Genomic DNA, 8,320 nt, shown 5'->3' with positions numbered 1-8,320 from the left:
CTCTCCTACTCTCTACAGTCTACTCTATGATGCCTTCTATAATACAATGTTAATCTCTCCAAGGCCTGCATCCAAGGAGTGAAAATCTAGCCTCTCCCAATCCCCTCTATCTTGCTATAAATCTCAAGATCCTAGATGAGGCTATTTGGAATCCGGGTGCTCAAATGACTGCCCTACCTCAAGGGGTCATCCATGAGAGAATAATCGATGTGTGATCAGGGAAAGTAGTGTCGATTAAAATACCAATCATGCCACCACAGTTGCAAGCCCACGCATCTACATAAACCCAATCTAACCTAGATAGATTAGGGCATGTACTCCTCCCATTAGATCTGGAAAAACACAAACTCCTAGGACCACGTCCAAGCTTTGGCAGATGCCAAGGATCCTATCCCCTGAGAGCTAGAATCAGCTCCTCCCAAGGCGAGTACTCTGCACTTGAAACTATAGCCAATGCCACCACCAAGTTTGTCCTTCGCGCTCCTGACTCTAATATGTTAAAATATCCACCCATAAACTAGAAATTTACATGTGGTAGGGAGTGACGAACAATACTCCAGAAGGTGGCTTTGCCTACTGCAATGTCATTCAGGTGCATATACATTCGAGAAGCCCATAATGTCCTCTCCAATCCTGATGGTCACCCATTGAGCACGTACAATGACAATGGTGCTTGAGTTGGATGACTGCTAGCAGCAAGTTGCTCTCTAATGAAAATGCATATTCCACCTTGTGTCCTAGAGGGGCCAAAAGAGTGGGACTAGTAGGTGTGACTCATGCCCTACAAGATCTTCCGGCCCAGCGATGCAGGTATGTCCCTTTTAAGAGATGGTGTTGCTCCTGAATGAAAAGAATATCAATGGGTCCACCAACTGCTACTGCTCTATGGAGCTCCTCTCTAAGGACACCATGCCTTTGAAAGTATTGTGGGCCCCCAACCTTGGATGTTCCATGAAACATTCCGCTAACTAAGATCAGTGTGGGTTTCAATAGAGAGTAATCACTTACTATCAGTCCTTAGGGAAAGCCTTTCCAAATGGGCATAAATCCTAGCCTCCATGTGTAGCCACTCTGTTTAAGCCCTAGAGTATGTATACTCTGGACTCCATCTTCCATAGTGAAGTAATATGTAGGAGGGGGGAAGTGGTATTGCCATTGAAACATGAAGAAATATAAAAAGAGGCACCTCGAGGCTAGAGGACACCATCTCCCTGACTTGGTCCTAAAGGCTCGAACCACCAACTCCATCCGAGCCAAAGGCCAAAGGTGAGTAAGTACATCAATGATACATAGGTTGTGTAGATAATGCGAGAGCTCTATAGCCTAACCTTGAATCATAGTGTGGACATTAACTTTGTGCTCCATTATGTTCCCTGTGTTGCAGTCAGGGGGAAAGAGAAAATCATCATGCCACTCTCTGGTGGTGTGGACGGACTAGAGTGATAAAGCACCACACATATGCGAATGGGAGAACCGTTATGTCTTAGAACATGCCAATGCCTTTGACGGGGAGACATTGGATGAAACTATAATCAAACTGCCCACCTTGGGGGGGCCGCTTGGCAACTCGGGATGGAGAGCCTTCATTGAAGAGGTAGTGATGGTCATCTCTAATAATAGCTCCAAAAAATGATGAATCAAATGGCAGACAGAGCTAGTCCCGGCTATCGTTGCACTGAGTCTAATGTAGCTAGGGGGCAGAAGGAGTGCTCTGGAGAGGCAAAGGGGCGGGGAGGAGGGGATCCCAATGCAGTTAGAGCCGAGGGAGATGTGGAGGGGGAGTTAGAGTAGAGGGCAAGGGAGGGGGGAGCATGAGGGATGGGCAGGGGTTGCAAAGGGGGGATAGGGGGGACAAGTTTTCCTGTTGCATGTGCCGGGGGGGGCTAAGAGTCTAGGACTGCCACAGGCTCTGGAGGGTTAGCTGGCCCCTCGTGAACCTAAAAGCCTAGTGGGGAATCTTGACGAGGTAACAGCCTCCAAAAGGGGGGAGTCGGGACAGGTTCCCCGAGGGTAATGGGGGGAATCACCGTCAAGGGGCTACTAAGGTAAATGCTCAAAATAGTTCTTTGACTCAACCATATCCTCTTGGATCCTACTAGGTACTAGTGCATATGTTGGTGTCACTCTGGCTCTCCACCTCGGGCCAACGGTTTGCCTATGCTGTCTTAACAGAGGACGTGTCCTAGTGCTCTGGTACCTGGGGGCCTAAGTCCTTCCCACCCCCTGGGGAAGGTATGAGCTGGGGCCATGGGGGACAACTAGAGGTAGCAAGACTGTGGATGGGGACAAGATCTACCGAGATGTCCCATCTACCTATAGATGAAGCATTGTCCTGGGAGGCTATAGTGCTGAACTCTTTGTAACAGGTTCCCTTTTGCAGACTAGGAAGTAGAATGGAGTGAGGTACGGACTCCGGGGAGGCAATGCAAATGCGAAAAGCTGAAATTTCTACCGTCTGTGTGCAAGAACCAAAGCAACAATGGGGGAAGATTGCATCACTCTTTTAATAGCATGGTGAGGGAGGATTCCATCAGTCTTCCGATAGCACCTCCTACACCGGGAGGAGAGAAAGGTATTTCTTCTTGAGACCTACACTCTTCCTACACCGAGAGGAGAGAAAGGTACTCCTTCTTGAGACCTAAAAAGTAGACTATCATAGGAAAGACAAGGATCGGATGCCGGGTTCAAGTCATGCTACCACCTTCACAAAGAACACTTGAGTCATATGCAATGCGAGGGGCTTAGTTACATGACTCTATCCAAAGCTACAAGAGCGAATCAAACTCAACCTGATAGTAGCCACGCCCCAAGGGGTTAATGTTAGTGATCTTTCTAGGCATGCCAAGGAGGCTTACCTATAAATAGATCCCTGAATTGTCGACGTGTTAGGAAATTACCAACAATCTTGCAAACCAAGGTGGAGGCCTCCAAAGAGACAACAGTCATAGTAGTGAGGAGTTGGAGATCTTTTTCTGAAAGGATAAGCAAGGGATGGCGGCCTGCCATAGAGTCCTCCTAGGGGTTCAAGACTTGAAGATGCCAAAACCTGCCACAAATATAAAACCCTGTGAGAGCGATAAACACCTAGATGGGAAGACAGGAGAGAGGATAAGTGGGATGTTGAAAGCACAAGGGGGGCAGGGTGGAAAAAACAAAAAGAGGAAGACTGTGGAGGCTACGGAGAGGAGGAAGGCACATAGGAGTGAGCAACACCTAAAAAGGTAGAGAAGGGTGGATGTGGTGAGGCGAAAGGTAGGAGTGGCTAGGCAACCAAGAGGAAGGCGGAGGGGACTGAGGGTGGAGCACATAAGGCTAGCTGAGCACGGGTGAAGGAGGTAAGGCAAGGCCAGGAGGTAGGAGGAGCAAGGGAGTGAGATGGCAGAAGGGGAGAGGTCCCACAAGAGGAGCAACTAGGGTGGGTGGGGAGAGGAGATAGTCGACACAAGAGGAGCAACCAGGGTGGGTGGGGAGAGGAGATAGTCGACACAGTAAAGGAGTGGGGGCTGTGCATGGAGGGGGGACAGCGCGTAGGGCTAGAAGGAGATGGTGAAGGGGATGGGGGGAGATCCATCTCTCAATGGGGTGAGGGGCTCTAATATAAACATATATTTTCAAAAAATAAATCTTTGATTCTCTTCATAGAATGTCTTGTAACCAAATTTCTACCGTAACTATGTACCTGAACTAGAAATTAGGTATACATAGTTGAAATTGACACTTTCATAGAGTGCTTACACATCCAAAAAATAGGGCCCAAAATAGCCTCAAATCTAAATGTTGAAAAAACATTGAGGTCCCTAGGACCTTCTCCCACACAATATAGTGCCCCTCTACTTCACCGCAAAGTCTAAATCAAAGGGAAAGAGATGGAGTTACCCTTACCCATGTACCAATTCCTTTGCTTGCCTCTTGCTTGTGTTAATCTCTTCATGTGGATTGGCATCTCATACCATGAGAAGAATACAAGGGAGAGGGCAATGTTGTGCTCCTTTCAAGAAAACACTCACATACAAGAGTAGACATAAGCACAAAAGAATATTGGAGAGAGGGTGAGCTTGAACTCCTTGTTTGCAAGAAAACATACATAAGAGTAGATAAGCACACAAGAGAGATGGAAGGCTAAATTTCCTTCTATTCTCTTCTCTTCTCCTATATAACCATAACATAAAGATAAGACAAGCACACAAGAGAGATGAAAGGCTAAATTCTCTTCTCTACAACCACAACATTAAGATAAGAGTACATACTATAGGGGAAATTACTCTCCTACTACAGCATACAAGGTCTATCCATAGTGTGAACCTAACTACATGCGTTGGCACTATAACTATGACATAACTCTAGTGAACCAAAGTGGTTGTCAACCTATAAACCAATGCCATACCATTAGTAGCATATCATCCATAATCTCACCAATCATGCCAATGGCATAAGTTCAGGAGCTGTCATTTTAGCATGTTATCTATATTAGCACTAGTTGAGCTCAATAAGACCCCAATAGAAAGAGGGAAGCCGTGTATGACAAGAATGGGCTGTGGGTTGATACGTTGCCCTTCAAGAATAGCGTTGTGGTCTCAACACATAAGGTACTTCTATATTTGGTGAATAAACCCAACGTTGTACTGCTTTTGTGCTATGGTCTTTTGTAGCTCCAAGTATCTCTCTTTTAGGGATTTTTTATTAATGTCCTTAACATATGCTTATGAGGTTTTCATTTTTGTTTATTAACATGCTTACCATCTGCTTACTTATGCGGGTTTTATTTCTATTTATTAACATGCGTAACATCTGTTTATGAGGGTTTCATTTCTGTTTATTTGATATGATGATAAAAACGTGCGATCTACTCTCCACCCAATTCTCATGGGTCTTAGTTGCCTACAGATATTGCTCACCAAAGTTCCTATTGCATTTATAGATATGCTAATACAAGCACATCATGAAAACATGATAGAGAAGAAGCTATCTTGGATGATGAAGTCGTGTTAATTGGTTAAGTAGTTGTTGGATAGTAGTGTTAATAAGCAAAGGTAGATGTTAAATAAGTAATCATGATATTTGTGACATGAAAATGTCATGTTTTTCACGGCGTGAAAAACTAGTTGGTTTTTTATGGTGAACAAAGAGCTTCAGCTTGTCACTCTTACAATCATTTATGGGTTAGAATAATGTAATATAATAAATAAATAAGGTCTTTGGCTACTCTCTTAATTTTACTCTAGTGTGAAAGCCAAGTTTGTGTCTTAGACGTGAAAAACTATTAGTTCCTCATGGCTAGATTTCACCATGAAATTCACTAATTGGCATGTCCGTCATGTCACTTTTTGGGATAAATTTTGAAGAAGGAATTTGGATGGGATTTGCGAAGCTACGGCATTTAACTATGATGTGTATCCTAACATACATATAATAATACCATGTATGGCATCGGTACCGATACCGATGGTTCTTGTATGAGAGTTGTTCTACTCCAACATCCTCAAGATCTGAAGGTTTGCCATGAAAACTAGTATGTTGTGACAAAATTGAGTAGTTTTTCATGGCACAACATTAGTACTTTTTCTTGATTTTTTGAGATGGCGGTATATCAACCATAATCTCACCAACCATGCAAGTGGCATTAAGTGTGGAGGTGTCATCCATATTTTTCTTGATTTTTTGAGATGGCCGTATATCAACCATAATCTCATCAACCATACAAGTGGAATTAAGTGTGGAGGTGTCATCCATATTTGCATTGGTTGAGTTGAATATCTCAACACCCTCAGGCCGTCAAAATTATTCAAAAGATCTCGGCAATCCAGGGCATCATTGGCAATCCAGAGCATCATCAAATATATCATTGGGGTGGTCGCATAAACAAGGATGGGGTCGAGTGGGAGAACATCACGAGATCAGAGCTCATTATGCCCGTCGTATCCCTTAAACCACCTCCTTTGGACTAACACATATAGCATGTGCAACTTGGTTCTCTTGATCCGGCTCAATCAAGGACACTCTGGTGAACTAGGCAGATCAATTTCATCATGAGTTGTAGACCATCTTTGTTAATCCAATTGGCAAATTTAGACCGTCCATCCTCACAAAAGTTATTTACTTTGCCACCACTGGGTATGACCAGCTTACCCTTCCGTTTTGATATCAAAGTGCAACCATAATTTCCAAAGATCTTCCACCTTCAAGGTCATAGTTAAGTGGAGAACTCTGCATCTCAACCATCCAAGAACCCTTGCATAAACCTATGGGAAGAGTCTTACATAGAATTCTTAGAAGATTTCTCTTATGGATACCCCATCCTCCTTCTCCTCCCGCACTTTCCCATTATTGACTAATGTTGACCAAGGCTAGAACCTCTGTTGAGCCCAACCCAGGTGCAACACACACTGGGCTAGGGACCCTCCTCTTTGTAACCATTCAGCCCACTAGTTCTCTAGCACTGTTAGCCATTCTACCCTCTGACCCACCTTTGCCACCCTCCAATGGATCTAGAAGGGGCATTTTTATCCCTAGAGTGCTTTTCAGGTGCACACCTTTGGAGGTACCACTACCCACCTAGCACCCAAGAAGGAGGTGCTCTAGAGTGAGCTTGGGGGAGCACAAGCCACCAAATAGTAGGACTGGAAAAAGCTGGCAACAAATGCTAAGCAAAGCCTCAACCAAGCTATGGCCCACCTGTTTTGCTGAATTGGATGCCCTTCACAACCAACTCTCTCAAGAGAGAAAAAGACCTTCACCTGCACACTCACCAGTGAGGATCAGACTATCGTGTGGAGCTGGAAATGTAACTCTCACCATAAGACCATCGTGTGGAGCTAGAGGGGTAACTCTCACCACAGTAAAAGGGTTACTCTCACCACAACCAGAAGAGGAGTAAGACACACCAACAACACTGAAACATAAGGTGGACGTCCTCTTGGATGCACCCACTAACCTTCTCAGTCTCTCCATGCCCCCCACAGTCGCCTTTGGGCTTTTGGACCTACACCATAGCTACTTCCAACTCAACCTCTTCCAACACAATATCTTTATTGAGTTAGAGGTGAGTGCCTGACTTCAATCTCATCCTCACATACATGACTATAGCCTTAATTCCCATCCTCACCAAGGTCCCCCACATAGCTCTAGCATTAATTCCCATCTTCCAAGGCATGATCTTCTTTACTAAAGCCACCATGGTCTTCAATCTCCCTTATCACATCCCCTCCCTCACCCTGGAAGCCTGGGGCCAACAAGTGCTATCATACATTGATGACTTATGTAATGTTGGTGGCAGATGATAGTCATTTTACCAAGCATCATGACTTGTGTAACACTGGTAGCATTATATACTTAGCTTAGCAAATAAGCATATTTCTAGCTTTTGGTCCCCGAACATTATATGTGGGAAGAATGGAGAATGTTAATGTAAAAATGGTGTAAGAACAGGGGTGAGAGAGGCAGCTCTTACTACTGCACCAAACAGAGCAAGGCATTTTGAGCTACAGAGGTAGGGGACAAACACATGGAAGGTTATCTTGCTTCACATGTGGCGAGGAGGGCATTAAATTTCCCTAGATAAGCCTGTTTGACCAGTGCAAAAGAACATGGCATCCACAACTCTAGTTTTGTGCTCCAATGCACTTTTGAAAGTTGAGACCATCACCTTGTTTTCTTAGACTAGCTAAATTGAAATGTTTAGTTATGTATTTAGTAGAGATATTGATTTATTCGTATAACTAAAGTAAATCACCATATAAGCTCACACTATTGTTGTATTTTGGGTGTCAAAGACTTAATAACTAAAAAGAGATTCTAAGAAAGAAATTAAATTGAATTAATTATTAATGCAATAATATTTTTGTCATGAAAAATTCTCTCTCTCATCTCTTAAATACTATGTAAGGTTAAGAGAAATTTATAGTGACTCAAGATCATTTTTTTCTTGCATGTAGGAACCTACTTTGTAAATTCGTATAACACGTTTTGGATATACCTCTACTTATGGTAATTTATCAATTATTACTATTACTATTTTAATAATTTTATAAGGTTTGCCACAATCCTGAAGACATGCCTTTGAAGAGAAATGCTAAAATACCGTTCCATTCACAAGATGAATTTTTTAGCAACCCCTAATTAATGTGTGTTATTTTTAGGTGTTTAGATTGATTAATATTCCAATAGACTATTGGAAACAACTAATCTATACAGGATTAAGGAGAACCCCACCTCCCTCCACGTGGGCAAAGGAGGTGGGACTATTTCAAAATAACCACTCCTCCTGCAAGCGTGAGGAGGAGCCAAATCTCACATCTTCCAATGCAATTTTGAATTTGAATCT

The sequence above is a fragment of the Cibotium barometz genome, chromosome 4 (assembly GCF_041138505.1).
Source record: "Cibotium barometz isolate CiBa-2024 chromosome 4, ASM4113850v1, whole genome shotgun sequence".
NCBI classification, from domain to species: Eukaryota; Viridiplantae; Streptophyta; class Polypodiopsida; order Cyatheales; family Cibotiaceae; genus Cibotium; species Cibotium barometz.
Note: the sequence above shows the minus strand (reverse complement) of the source record.